At 23.3% G+C, this 15,457-nt stretch overlaps 1 protein-coding gene across 2 annotated transcripts in view; it reads left to right on the top strand.

Annotated features, from left to right (window-relative positions):
• Nucleotides 1–15,457, top strand: part of LOC136977538 (leucine-rich repeat-containing protein 24-like) — a 420,341-nt gene that overhangs the window by 295,760 nt on the left and 109,124 nt on the right. For both annotated transcript variants that reach the window (XM_067273033.1, XM_067273034.1), the window contains exon 2: nucleotides 121–195. The gene's annotated coding sequence lies outside the window, so the exon portion shown is untranslated. The remainder of the gene's footprint in view (nucleotides 1–120; nucleotides 196–15,457) is intronic.

Raw genomic sequence — 15,457 nt, 5'->3', positions numbered from 1 at the left:
TCATATAAACATTTGAATTTGTAGAATAAGTATTTACTCCTAACATATTTATTTAATTTTTTAAGTACTTTCTCAACAAAGATATAAATTATTAAAAGAATTGTTTTAATTTTTTTTTAGATTATGATGATGATACAGAATAAAATGGATATTGTCATTTTTGCAAAACAGGATATGTTTCACAATAAGGAAATCGTAAGTAAAAAAATTATATTAATTATAAATTTACTTGCTCTGAATAGCAAACTTTTATTTTATTTATTTCTGGCTTAACTTTATATCTTTTAAAAATTAATTTTATGTATTATATAAATTTTTGATGTTATCAATTAATTATTGATGATATTAAATATTAAAGTTTATGTAATTTAATACAATTTAATTATATTATTTTAGTTAATATTTGTTTAGTCGTAAATGTAAATAAATACTATTTGTGAAACTGAAAATAATTACCATTGTTATCGTATCATGATAGTCGTCGATGTTAAAGCTGCTGTATTTTTTTTCTTTTTCGATGAGATTTGTTCAATAAAAAACACTGAATCTTATTTAAATATTTTTCCTTTAGTGGATATACCTTTCTAGAAAAGCGATGTAAATCTAAATCTTACTCTCAAAACTTTTATAACTTTTCATGTTTCACAATTTTTATTTTTCTGCCTTATACACTGTATAGAAAAAAACTTCTATAGTAAAAAATGTAATTTACATTCGGATATTAATACTTTCGATAGAATGTTTTTATAAATAATTCTTTTCAAATTCTTTCAGCTTTATCAAAATTATTGTAAATTCCATATAATTGATAATTTTTTCGAATATTTTTACGGTAAGTTTGAATACATCAGAGAGAATAAATAAAATGTAATTAAATTTTTTAAAAAGAATTTCCAAAATGCTCCAAGAAATTAATAATATTTATTAATTTCGTTAGAAGAAAACACATATTTATTTACTTAGAACGTGTGCCGAAGGCTATATTACAAAACTTCCTTACTTTTGACTCTTTTCGCCCCTTGGGCAGTAAGAAATCATTTTTTCATGTTCATAATGTGTTCAATCAGACTCAATGGGGGCGTTTGGGTGGTTGAAGGACAGGGATCGACATATCTAGGAAAGACCCTCCATGCAAAACTCCTGAGATTTCTCGTCCGGATTCGATTCCAGGTCCTCCAGAGCGGTAGCCTAATGACCGAGGTGTCTATATTACATAGACACCTCGGTCATTAGGCCGTCTATATTACATAATTATATTATATTATATTATATTACATAGTTATTTTTGGTTTTGTTAGCTTTATTCTTCTAGCATTATTGTTAATTTTTTTTAATATAAAGTAAAAATTAATTTACAAGTAGAATATCTTTCAATAAATTAAAATTTCTGTATCTTTTAAAGTAAAATTAAACTCTTTCTATATTAATAAAATAATTATAAATTTATTCGACCAACTTTATTTACTTATATTTTATCAATTTATATAAAAATGATTCAGTTTTCTGTAGTAAAAATGTAATGAAATTTATAAGAAAAAATATAAAATAAAGTATTGTAGAGCGAAGTGCTGTCTGAAAATTCAGAGGAATAAAATAAAAAAATATTTGTTTATACTTATTTCTCTTGATAAAGATTGATTTGCTTACTTTATTTACCGTTCAATTTAATTGGAATTCTCTATCTATTTACAAAAATAACAAAGATAGCACAAATTAGTATTAGCTCAAGCTATAAGGTCCTGCAATGAAGCAACGTTTGTCGTATCCACTGCTCATCTTGTTGATCTCAAAGAAATTTTTTTCTAGGAAAATATGCGTAGTCCATCTTTATCATTTGGAGGATAATCTATATTAGACAGACCTTCATAACTTTTACTTATTATAGAAACGAGATGACAAATTTCTCGACATTAATTATCATGTAGTTCTGGTTATAAAAAAGATGTCTAAGACTACATAATATATTTAATGTAGGATTATGAAGACATAAAAGATTAATTAACGTAATGATTTATTATACAAAATTTACTTTTATTTATTTAAATAAATTCTAAACAATAACCAATTTTTACTTTAATTTATATAATATTGCTTCAAAAAGTAATCGTTATTAAGTATTAACAATATTATTAAATAATATATATATAAATTTTAAAATTTTAAATTTTAAAGTTTACGTATTACTTACTCCATATTCAGCAACGAATCACAAATTACAGATTATAATTTTTTACAATAATTTTTCGTATTTAAAAACATTTGTTTTCTGCCTTTCATTATAATCTTGTTTATTCGTTTGAATTGAAGGCATATTTTTTAAATGGATAATTTATATAACCGACATTTCTATAGTCGAAAAATTGATTTATTGATAACATATTATAAATATTATTTGTCAAAATGTTAATAAACGAATTATTTTTTTAATATAATTAAAAACGTGGTCAAAATCTTTTTCATTAACTCTATCAAAAGTTTTCTTCTTAAGAAGAGTAGGCTAAATGTTATATTTAAGTTATTTTTAAAGCTTGGGAACATTCCAAAGTCAACATAATAACTCTACTTTTTGCTGAGATCTTTTCTGATCTAGTAGAAGCAAAAAGACCGTACTTTTTCTCCATTCCCTAAGGAATTCACATTGACTATGACGAACATCTTTGAGTCTAAACCCAAAATTCTGCACAAAATAAGATCAGCGAACACGGTTATTTCCCTCTTCCTTTGTTGTTAAAAGAAGAAATATAGCAAGTAAGTTCTCAGCAAAAGCCTTATCGCCCAACTTCCGCAGAGAGTGTTTAGTATGGGAAAGAAAACGAAATTGTGGACTCCATAAACTGTGTGGATTTCATAGGATTTTCTCTTTTCTCCTCTGTGTAAATACTTACTTTGAGAACATAATATTCATGACCAGGTTGTGAATATCAGTGAGATGTTGCCTCATTTGCATACCAATCTTTGCAAACAAGCTACTACAATATAGCCTACATATTATAATAAGTTTATCATTCATACAGGGCTTGAATATAATGAAAATATTACATATTTATATTATATAGGTCCAGAATAATACTTTAAAACTCAGATCAATAGACGTAAGAAATTTTATTCATTTATTAATGTATTGTGAGATTACGTACTGTACATATTGGTCTTATTATAATTTCATCGATCATTTTATACAATGTATATCATTATGTTTATAACGTCAGAAAAAATAAATGAAGAATATTAAAACTTCTGAATTTGTAATGTAAATAATAATTATAAGAAATTATTATTATAATTCACTAACTAAATATTGACTCTGGACTTATTGATAAAACGTTGATATTTATTATATTTAACAATAATATTTCTATAATACTTAAATAATATTATTAATTTCAATAATTTGCATTATTAAATATTTATGAATCTTTTAAATAGAGTGTATCTATTATGTAGAAAATATCTATTATGTATAATTAATATCTATTATGTAGAGAATAAATATATAAATTTTTTTATATTTATTTAAGATTTAGATATTAAAATAAAAGAAGATATTTCATTTTATTAAAAATTTAGTATTAAGCGAGTCTTTTATACCATAAAATTTAAAAGAAAATAAAATAGGAAAAAAGAATGTTACAGATATTCATATATTTTAAAAGTAAGAAGCAAATCCATCAATACAGAGTCAAAAAATCTTAGGGAAATAGAATATTGCGGTGCCAAAATGTCCAAGAAACGAATTTAGAAACAGTTGTGAGAAATCCATTAAAAGAATGTAATATGGAGGAGTGGCGTTTTTCTTTCGCTTGTCACAATAGAAACTACACTTATGTGAGTTTTAAAAACTATATATCTTGTTTCTTTAGTAAACCTGAAAGAAGGTTTTAATCTAAACTTCAGATATTGTTTCTAATATTCTTTTTTTTTTTAAATAAAAAGATATCGAGGGTTTTCTTTTCTCTAAGAAAACTTGGATGGAACAAATTCTTCATAATAACGTTACAAAATTGGATTTTAAAAAATAGTTTTAGTTAAAACTAAGTAATTAAAATATACTTTAATTAAAAACGATCTTCGCCAATATTTTTCAGAATTAATATATTAAAAGTTTGAGGTATAATAATAAAATTTCTATAGAAAAGCAATTAATTATTCTAGTGTGAATTTTATTCTGATATTCTTCTTTAACTTTTTAATTACATTCTGTAACTGCATCACTAAAAGTGCAGTAAAATTAAATTTGTTTTTATCTAAGTATCGATTAAAGACGTAATTAGTGGAGAAAACATGGTCTGTAAATCTCCAGATATGTAAAGGTACCACGATAAATAAGTTAAAGAATAATATCTTTCTAAAAAGTACATCTTGTAAACAGTATTTTTAATTAAAAATTTTTACACAATTTTTAAAAATACGTATTTACCAAATAACGTTAAAAATATTTGTTTAAATTTATATTATATAAAGAAATATTAAAACAGTTTCACTACAAATACTTTTAATATTTCATTTATGAATCGGTACATTTCTTAATTATTTATTATATTTATATATCTCAATAAAATAGACATAAGCTATAAATAAGATAATGCGTATAAATAAGATTAATTGAATTATTGAAAAAAATATCATTGTCTAAATTTATATTATTAATATTTAATTGTTTTTAACTTACAATCTTCGAATAAATAATTTAATTTGTATTTTAAAAAATAAGTACAAAAAAGCAATTTTTAATGATAAAAATCTCGCTCCGAGTTATTTTTTATCTTTTTATTTTGGATTTTTTATTATTATTATTTGATTTATTAAAATAGCTTGTATTTTTGAAATTTTTTAACCAAATTTTTCGAATTACTATTTAGTTCCATATATTACAATTATTCATAAAAATCATAAAATTTATTTATTTATTTTTTAAAATTAGCCTGAATTCACGAACATGTGTGTCGTTACTGGTAACTTTAAACGGTGATATGTTGTTATAAGCTACGAGGACGTTTGAATGCATTCACGAAATATGTCGTTAATCGACGTCGTTATTTTACGTCAACTGTACTGTCGTTATTCACTATTTCAAAATGGCGGAAGTAACTTAAAAAAAAATTTACGCTGAATTTATCGGTTACGCCGTCTAATTCGTCGAACATAATATAGTTTTTAAACATATTAGATATTATTGATTATGAGAAGAAGTAATTTTAAAATATAGTCTTTGGTTTTACTAGTGTCTTGCCCCTGTACATCATACTTTTCCTGTTAACAATAGAATCATGCGGTTATCCATTTAACTCCTCTCTGTCCAGGAGAAAATTTTTGAATTGAAATAATATGACTATATACAGTAGCGTAGCGAGGGAAGGCAAAGGGATCTATCATGCCCCGGGGCATGAAGGTAATAGTAACTATTCGTAATATGTTATATCTATAACATATTACGAATAGTTTAATTTTAAGGTAGGTACTACATTCTATTATTATTTGTATTTTATTCTTATTACGAGTAAATTCTATATATTATATTACTATATGTGATTTTGGAGGGGAGGGGGCGCCAATAAAGTGTCGTGTCTGGGCGCCAGTTATGTTCGCTACGTCACTGACTATATACTAACTTCTGGTCCAAATCACAAGTTAATATATAATCAATCGGGGCCTCCTGCCCCTAATCTTTCCAATTCTGTCTCAACGTTAATCTATTTAATTCCGTCCTCGACATTAAGGATGGACAGACAAACAGACAGACGCCAGTGGAAATGATTACGTACTATTGACTTTACATACTTTTCTTATCGATAAAAGACATCAATTTCACTACTATATTTTTATTAAATTTTTAATATATTTATAATATAACTACATTTTTCGAATCTCGCATTTTATTAAAATAGATATGTTATTGTACACAATTTCTTAATTTAAAATAGATTTTATTATCTTGTAAAATATTCTAAATAAATCCGATAATCAACGAGTACAGAATTCATCATTTAAAACCGCTATGATTCTTCGTATTGTGAACATATTTAAAAAAGTATGAAATTATAAAATGTCTTAACGTTACTATTTTGTATCACTCTCTTTCTTCTTCCATGTTGACCATCATTCAACAAGTGCTAAACCCACGAGCAATAAAATTTCTTATTGGTCATAGCCAACGGAAGTCCTAACAACATTTCCATACTCTCGACACCGGACACTAGTTAGCAGTGCAATGCATTGCTCGAGGCTTTTGTGTATCGCATCTACCAAAGTCGTTAAACTGTTATTTTTAACGATAGCTTTAGCGAAAGTGTCGTAAATAACGACAATGTCGTTATTTACGACACTTTCGCTAAAGCTATCCCCAATATTTTTAATATCTAATAATAGTAATTACACGTTATATAAATGATTTTTTTATTAATATTTATAATATTTTTATTATTTTTTTAAAATTTACTTTCTAATCGAGTCCTAAACAAATATATTAAAAGTATTCTATGAAAATAATAAGGCGTTTTCTTCTTACATCTGTTTATAAATCTTGATGTTTATATTACGAAAAAAAAAGGGTTTTGTAATTAATTATTCGTTCTATAATAATAAAATGCAGTAGTTTGAAACGTTATTGAAGATTAACCAACTTTGTGAAATTATGTAACTCAGATATGGGTGGTGAGTATGCAGAGAATTGTTGCATTGGGTTACAAGGGATGGAGAGTTTACAAAAACGTTACGTAACGCTGGGATCTTTAAATTGACTGGTGTTGTTTGTTAAATATGTAAGGATTAAGCTATTCAAGTTTTTGTCAAATAGCGACAACTGAGATTTGGTTATAACTTTCCTTGTTTAATTCGATAAACAAATATACGAACACAAAAGAAAAAGGTGTTTCATAGGAAATCGTACTGTTTATGCCACTCTTGTACGTTATATATATAATAAATAAAACAACATAACGTTCAATATCTGTAGTGCATATTATTCTTTAGTAAAATTAATGTATAAAAGTATAAAAATTGTGTTGTATAATTTACCGACGGACCCAGTAAAATATTATTATAATAAAAATTAATATAAGTAATTAATAAATTTGAATTTATGTTTACATTATTAATTAAAATTAAAAAATCGTTGTTTATATTATGAATTACAAATCTAAATAATTTATTATTTAATTTTTCGTTTAGACTTTTATAATATCCATGCATAAATTCTACATTGCAAATATTTTAACTTAATAGAAAATAATAAAAGTCAGTAACAATAAAATTATAAATATAATAAGTTAAATTAAACGAATACATACTTGCTATATCATAATTAAGCTAAAGAAGATATGAATATAAACTTTAAAAAATTTTCTGTATTTTTAATATAAATCTCAATATATTTTACTTATTTTTATAGTAAAATACAAGTTTGTGTAGATGTATAGCGTTATTCTCATGCGAAAGGAGAAACTATAAATTTAATAAGCCTTAGTTTAGTTCTTTTCTGCAGTTTTATCAGTACTTGGAAATAATAACTGTTCTTAATAGAAATATATTGACTGTTTTAGCGCAATGAGGATTAACGTTAGATGCAGTAATTGGCAAAGTCAGGATAGATGAGACTATAAGTCAGCAATCAGCTTTCTTTTGATGATTCTAATAGGGATAAGTGGTCATTATGATCATGATTAACGTTAGTCATAGTTATATATATTATACTAAAAGAGTCGTTAAAATAATACATTTGAAAACATAAAAAACAATCCAACTTCAAAAATAAGTTACTGTCTTTGTGTTTAAGTAGTATTATTTTACATTTTTTGTGCTTATGTTCTTATTTTAATATTTACTAATTTACTTTATTAATTAAATTAAAATTTTCTTCAATATATTTTTTTACTAATTAATGAATTATTAATAATCATTATAAATTCAAATTTATTTTAAAATTAATATCTGTTATTATCTAATTAATATAAATGATTAACTATTAATATCTGAATAAACTAGAATTGTATATATTTTATAAAAGTTTGTATCATTTAAATACATCATTTAATATTTAATAACGTATTCATGTCTTATGAAATTCCAACAGATAAGTAAAAAATAAAAATCTATTGTGTGCTTATTTTTTCTTTAAATTGTAAATAAATTATTTTAAAATTAAAAATTTACATACCTGAAACACATCTAAAAATTAAAAGAAATTAGATGAAATTTTTATTTTATTATTTTATTAAATATTTAAACATTAATTGTGACTGTTATTTTTTTAACTTATAATTTTATTATTGAGTCATATCCAAATATTAAATTTCAATATAATTCAAGGTTTCTATAATTTGAAAAAACACTTCTTAATTTATTTTTCTTTTCTAGTTATATTTGCAAACGTAATTAATGTAAATTTAAATATTAAATATTGGATTATTGAAATAATAATCACAAGCGTTGATTTTTTTTTCAATTTATAAAATGAAAAATATTTTAATTGCTGACACAAGATGAATCGAAAACTAAGTGACTGATACAGTAGTTTATTGCTTTCCTCGGAATATTTTTTTAAATGTAGTTAAAAATTATAACGCATTCGATAAAAAATAAATAAAATTGTCAATTCAAACATAAGTATTTTTACATTGTCACAAAATAAAAAACACCACAATAAATGTAAATATTGCAATAGCATAGTTACATAAAATAAATTAATAAATATTTTTATACGAATTTTCTTACGAATTGATACGCAAAACGGCTTTTATAAATGCTATATTAATATAGTTTAAATAACGTGAAGTTTCTCGAGTTATTTGGCTGCAATTTGAAAAAAACTGTAGACCTATAAATTCCCATTCTCCTCTGTTTGTTTGTTTCTCTCCTTTCCTTAATCTTAAGAAGAACGGAGTGAGATAGATAAAATCCGTGACCCGATATGGAAACCTTAGGTGCAGTAGGCCCAATTAACTATATATGAACTTTCTTTGCAAACCGGAAATCGCATTATTTCAATTAAAATTTTTTCCCCTGAAAGCAGTTAATAGATGACCAACACGACTCTATTGTTAAAGGAAAAGTAAGATGTACAGGGGCAAGGCACTACTAATAATTTGAGGTGGAAAGCATATATTAAATTAAATAAATTAAAAATACGATTAAAAATTGCAAGCCTGACATTGTGACAATGTCACAATAAATAATTGCTTGTTATGAATTACCTCATTTAAATTTGTATAAAGTGTGTAAAAGTAGGTGATCTTTATGTAGAAAAGTATATATTTATTTTATTTTATTGATTCAAATTCTTATTTGTGAGAAATGCACAAAAACATTTATGATGTTATTTTCGAAATATCGAACAGATTGTTGATTTTTAGACGAACAAACATAAAAATATAACAAAGAAATACTATTCCGATATAAAAAAATAATAGAACGAAGAATGTGAAGACAGCCTTAATTCACAGAATGAAATAAAAGAAATTTATGAATACATTCAACAATTAGTTACGACGAATATATATTAATTGAATTGTTATCAAGAGATACTTGTAATTTTTACTTGTTTTTTATTGAATTTTTTGATTATTTCGTCCGTGAAATTTTGAAATTTATGTGTGAGTAAATCGTTCTTATATAATTCTAAAAAATAATAAAAACAACTTATAGCGATAACGTTTAGTGTTCTACTTTTGTCATTATATTTAATGAGCCACATAAAATTAATTTTTATTGTTACATATATTATATAACTGTCCATCAATTGAAATTGAAGTTGTCTATTAATAAAAACAATATTTTATTTTATTTAAAAAAAAAGTATAGAGCCATGTTCTAGATAAGACAAGTAATTCTTAAATAAAAACATTGCTTGTATGTATATTATTTTTTGGATCATATTTTGATATTCTTTCAAATAAACATTTCTGAAATAATTATAATTAGATACTATCGCTACCAAATGATTTAATTTGTAATTTTTATAAATGTTTGGCTCAAAAGTGAAAAATTTATCCGATCTTGCATCATATGCGACATTTTGTATCATATCAAAAACTGTTTTTTTAAATATATTTTGTCGATTTATGACGAATACCTGTTTTTATCTCATAACAATTGGATGATATGATTTGTAAAGATGAATCACAAAACACTATGAATACAAAAATAAATCACAATAATGTTCAGTGCAAATTACTTGACCTGCAATAAGGTCAACTAGTAGGAAAAGGAAAGAAAAACGATATGCCGATCAGCGTTAAAAAATCATGAAGATTCGCGAAGAATCGTAATAAGTACACATCTAATACAATTAATAATTTATTGATACTTATATAAAATAATTTGTTAATTATGTTTTTAGTCATACCATTAATCATTAAGAACTCACACTCAAGCATTTGGAATTATTTATTTTATTAAGGTTTATTGAATTTAAATGTAAAATAACTTAATTGTATTTACTTTATTTCATTATGAGTAGTTAAATATATACTTTAAATTATATTATTTAATAAAAATTAATTAAATAATATTATTCTATTTCACCATATAATGAAAAAAGTTTATTTTTACAATAAAACTTCTAAATTTGATTAAAATAAAATTTCTTCAAATAGTCACAAAGAGAAACGGTATAATAGTGTAAGGTAATAAATATGCAATGTTGAAAATAATTTAAAATTTAATTATTTACACATGTAATATGTTTTTTTAATTTATTTAAATTGTACTTGTTTTGAATTTAGTTTCCCGGATATCTTAAATGGAAAATATATTCAATTTTTTGTTAATTAGGCAAAAAAAAATTTAGTTTAGCTGGAAAACTTGCAATTTTTTATGTGTATAATAAACATTATATCTATGAAAACAACATTAGCCATTTGAGAATGCAGTCGAGTACGCTTTGTAAAGATCAGAAATAATGTTGGCAATATTATGCACAAGAGACTTATTTATTTCCATGAATAATGTCTGTTAAGCATACGATTGTATTCGCTGTAATGGACCTGAATATATTATTTACATCCTTGGAAACTTTGAGAGAAAATATCTTAAGATATAATGATATATAAAATGCTATCAATCATACAAAATAATTCGAAACTTAACAATAAATGTGATGAACAAAATTGAAATTCATTAAATATAAACATTGAAAAGTATTGTCAGTTATATTTTAATACGAAACGGTCTTTCATTCTAGCACTAAGTATGAAATTATTCAAATAATTTGTTATTTAATCGTATCTTCTCAGAAATAATTTTAAAAAATCGCACAGTTTTAACTATATTGCTTTTGTTATAAATCAGTTATATTTATAATAATATGATAAATCTCCCATGGCAATAAATGACGAAATAATTTGCAAATAACATTGAAATTTTTCAGTTTTGTTTTTATAAAAGTAAAAATTCTAGTAATTAACATCAAGAATTAGTATTATTTATCTAAATAAATTATTATTATTATTATTATTATTATTATTATCACGCCTTTAAATACAGTAAATTCCCGATTTAACTGACAAAAATTTGTTTAACAGTAAAAAATTAAAACTTTTTTTATTTTTTTATTTACAAACAGAGCATGCCAAAGGGTTGAATCGATAAGTAAACCAGTACAAATTAGTCAATGTATAGTATAATTAATGTATATATATTATAAAAACATCTTAACACATCTCTAACATTTAAAGTTCGTGATTAATATATTTTTTAGAACGATTTAATGGATTTTCTGCAATATGGACATCATTCCCCGATTAGTCCGTTAAGTCGAGGGTCTACTATATATCAGATTTTTCTTATAGATCGTATGTTATAAAATATTTTAATATACTAAAAATATATAATTGCTTTATAATAATTTAATATTAATAAATCGGGTAAATTATATTCTTGATCTAAATATGAATTATGAATATCGTAAAATCAAATATCAAACTCTTGTATATCAGATATTATTATTCTTGTATAGTATAAAAATATGTACTAATAAAACAAATTATAAGGTATATTATACCTAAATAAAGTTTTTCGAGTTGTTCATTGTAAATTTAATAAAAATTGGTAAATTATTTAAATTTATTTTAATATGTTTCTTCTTATAATATCTATTTTTTTTTTAAATTAAAATTGCTGTTAAAGATAGGAATAAATATAATGATTTTAAAAGTTTTATAAACATTGTTATTAGAAGTTAAATTTTATTTGTAATTCTTATAGGAGATAGCAAAATTTTTATCTAAGTTTCCAGCGGCTTTGGTTAAAAAGTAATAAATAAATATATTTTTTAAATTATTAATAAAAATTTAAGATATTAACTTCTGTGTTTGAAAGAAAATGATCATATTTACATAGAAAACAACGCTGCATTATCATGAAATAATTTTTTTTTATTCCATAAGCATTGTTCTGTGATAAGATCTATTTTCCATTTTAAATGTAATTATATTTCAGATTTATTCTCTACAATTATCGACTTATTCAGTTATTTATAAAATTTTTTCCCTGATTTCGAAAGTCTATTTTAATAATATTTTAATTAAATTTTATAGTTTTATTTCTTCGATATTAATTTTTCAGTAATTTTAATTTTTATCGGTAGATGAAAATTATATTTGATAAACATTTAATTTATTTTCCTGAGGTAAAGTTTTTAATTATATTAATTTTCCATAAGAAAAAAAATTAATAAAATTATTTTTTGAAAAAAAAATTATTTTAAATTACATTTATTAATAATAAAGTAAATTTTTTTTACAAACTTAGACAAATTTTTACAATATTTTAGAAATTTTAATTAAAGAAAAAACTAAGTTTCATAATTTTTAATTAATATATAAGAAAAAAAATAATCACTTGAGTGATTAAATTTATTAAATCTTTAATAACTTCAAATAAAATCTTTCAACATTATTGTGAAATGAAAATTACTCATTAGATGATATTAAGTATAAGCAATTTATCCCTTCAAATATTAAAAAAAAGTAAAATAAAATTAAAATGTTATAAAAATGCTGCTATACTTTTATACAATATAATAATATATACGGTAATATGACTATCAGAATAATATGTATTAAAAATATTATGTATAATATTGTGTATAATTATCAGAATTTCTACGAATATTTCGATTTTTTGTCATTATTGTGTATAAAATTAGATAAATTATAGAGATTATTAACATAAATAATTTTTTATGATATTATCTGTGTTCATTTAAGCTATATATATATATATATATATATATATATATTATATAAATTTATATATATTATATATATTATATATATATATATATATATATATATTATATTATATATTATATATAAATTTGTAAATATATATATATTTACAAATTTATAAAGTGATAGGAGTGATAGATTCAGCAAGTGTTTCAATTATTCAAGTGCACGTGCTACATCAGCCTTCCTGCATAATTTATTATATTCTACATAAATTACGAAATTTTATAAGAAAATTATTTGACACTATCATATTTATTTTACAAAAACATCATTTTTTTTCAATCATATGATTTAAATTATTTATATATTGTTGAAAATTTCATTAACTAAATGTATAATTATTGCCACAGAAAAATATTAAATAATATAAGCGAATAGTATGACTTCTTCTTTTATATATATATTAAATAAAAAGCTACATGATATATTACCCATAATGTCTTAATATGATGGATAGACATGATCTTTTTCTATTGGTATGATTCCTACTATCCACAAATTACCTGATTTATTTATTTAAAATAGTCTGTCAAGCACAACCATTATATACAACTACTATGGCATTACATGTAAGAATATCCATCAATAATTACCAATAAAACATTGATCATTTACAGCAAGTGCGGCTTTTCTCTTGGGTCATGATAGAGATGCTGAAACATGAGCGACTCTCCATTAGATAACGAGGATTGAAGATATGAGATCCATAGCATCTTATCTCTTCTTATTCTAGATTGATTTTTTTATCTGAATAATCAAATTTCCGTTAGAGTTAAAAATACAGCAGTATTTTTTCTAGAATTTTTGTTTAATGATAAAAATACTTTTTATTATTGTTTTTATTTTAAGTACTGTTTTAAATATTATCAGAATATATGTTTTACATTTAATAAATATATTTTATGACAATTTTTATATAAATTTAAAGTTTCGTTTTATGACTTTTTCGATTACAAATTTGTATTTCGTTAAATGTATATGACATGATGATAGTGTTACTAATGTTTTTAATATAAACATATCTGGAAATCTCATTGGAATCTTTGTATGGAGTAAGTTGTAAGAAAATAGGTTTTTCTTAAAGAAAAGATGGTCATCTTTCACAGAAATAAACTATCATGGGATCGATTATAACAGACAATATCTCCATACAATTCGATCCATTTTCGCTGAAGCAAGAAAGAATCGAATTCTTTGGTCATACATGAATGCTCAGCTTCTGAGTCTGATAAAAGCAAGACTATTCCATTATAAATGCTTCGTTTATAATACCCTCATGTTTAAATTAGAAAAATACAGTAGTATTTGTGTAGTAAAATCATTTTTGTATATACTGTACACTTCAGAAAGAAAAAAATGCTAATGATTTAATTTTTATAATTGTATAAACCTGTATTTCAAATAAACGAATAAATGCCAAAATGATTAATGTAGTCGGCATATTCTTTAATGCAATTATATTTTATTATATGTTCGAAATTCTAACAACTTTCGTTTTTATATTACTATGTTAAACTTGAATTATTATTGCAAATGCATGCCACTATGATATAGACACGCAAACCTTAACAGAGTAACCATAAAATCAAGTCCTGCAATAATTACATATAATATTCATTTATGTAAAAAAAATGTATACATATATTTTTTATTTAAATGCTAAGAATATCTACAATGATGTTAAATGATGTATGGTTAAAGTTATGTTTTCATTTACAGCTAATGCTTAATTTAATGTTATAATGATTTATGGCTGGTTTCACCAATGAAATCAATTAAAGTTTAAGTACTTGGAATTTAATATGAACTCGAGTTTACAGTAGTTTTAAAACGCTCTGCCGATAAAATCCAACGTAATAGATACATACGTTGAAAGCGTGAACAATTGTCCGAAACGTTCTGTTTTTTCGTGCGATTTACTTGAGCAGTTGTTTCCGAAAGTAAACAGGAAATGCGATGGAAAGAAATCAAAATCTGAGCTTGCAGAAAATGAACGATCGACTATTATGGATTTAATCGATCGATATAAGAATATTTTTGAAAATAAAAAAGATATACAGCAGCAAAAAACGGCAGCTGCTTGAGAAAACTGATTTTAGATTTCAATAAACGGATAAAGTCGAAAAACATGGAACGACAAAAATTCTATATTTGCCAAATTAACTTTAGAGAAAATACGCCGAAATTTTATCGTAAATTTATCTAAATATAAGCAGGATTTCTCGAAATAT

This window comes from Centruroides vittatus, unplaced genomic scaffold, assembly GCF_030686945.1.
Source record: "Centruroides vittatus isolate TY-2023 unplaced genomic scaffold, ASM3068694v2 contig_460, whole genome shotgun sequence".
Lineage (NCBI taxonomy): Eukaryota > Metazoa > Arthropoda > Arachnida > Scorpiones > Buthidae > Centruroides > Centruroides vittatus.
The sequence above is the reverse complement of the archived record's forward strand: the minus strand, read 5'-3'. Positions and strand labels throughout refer to the sequence as shown.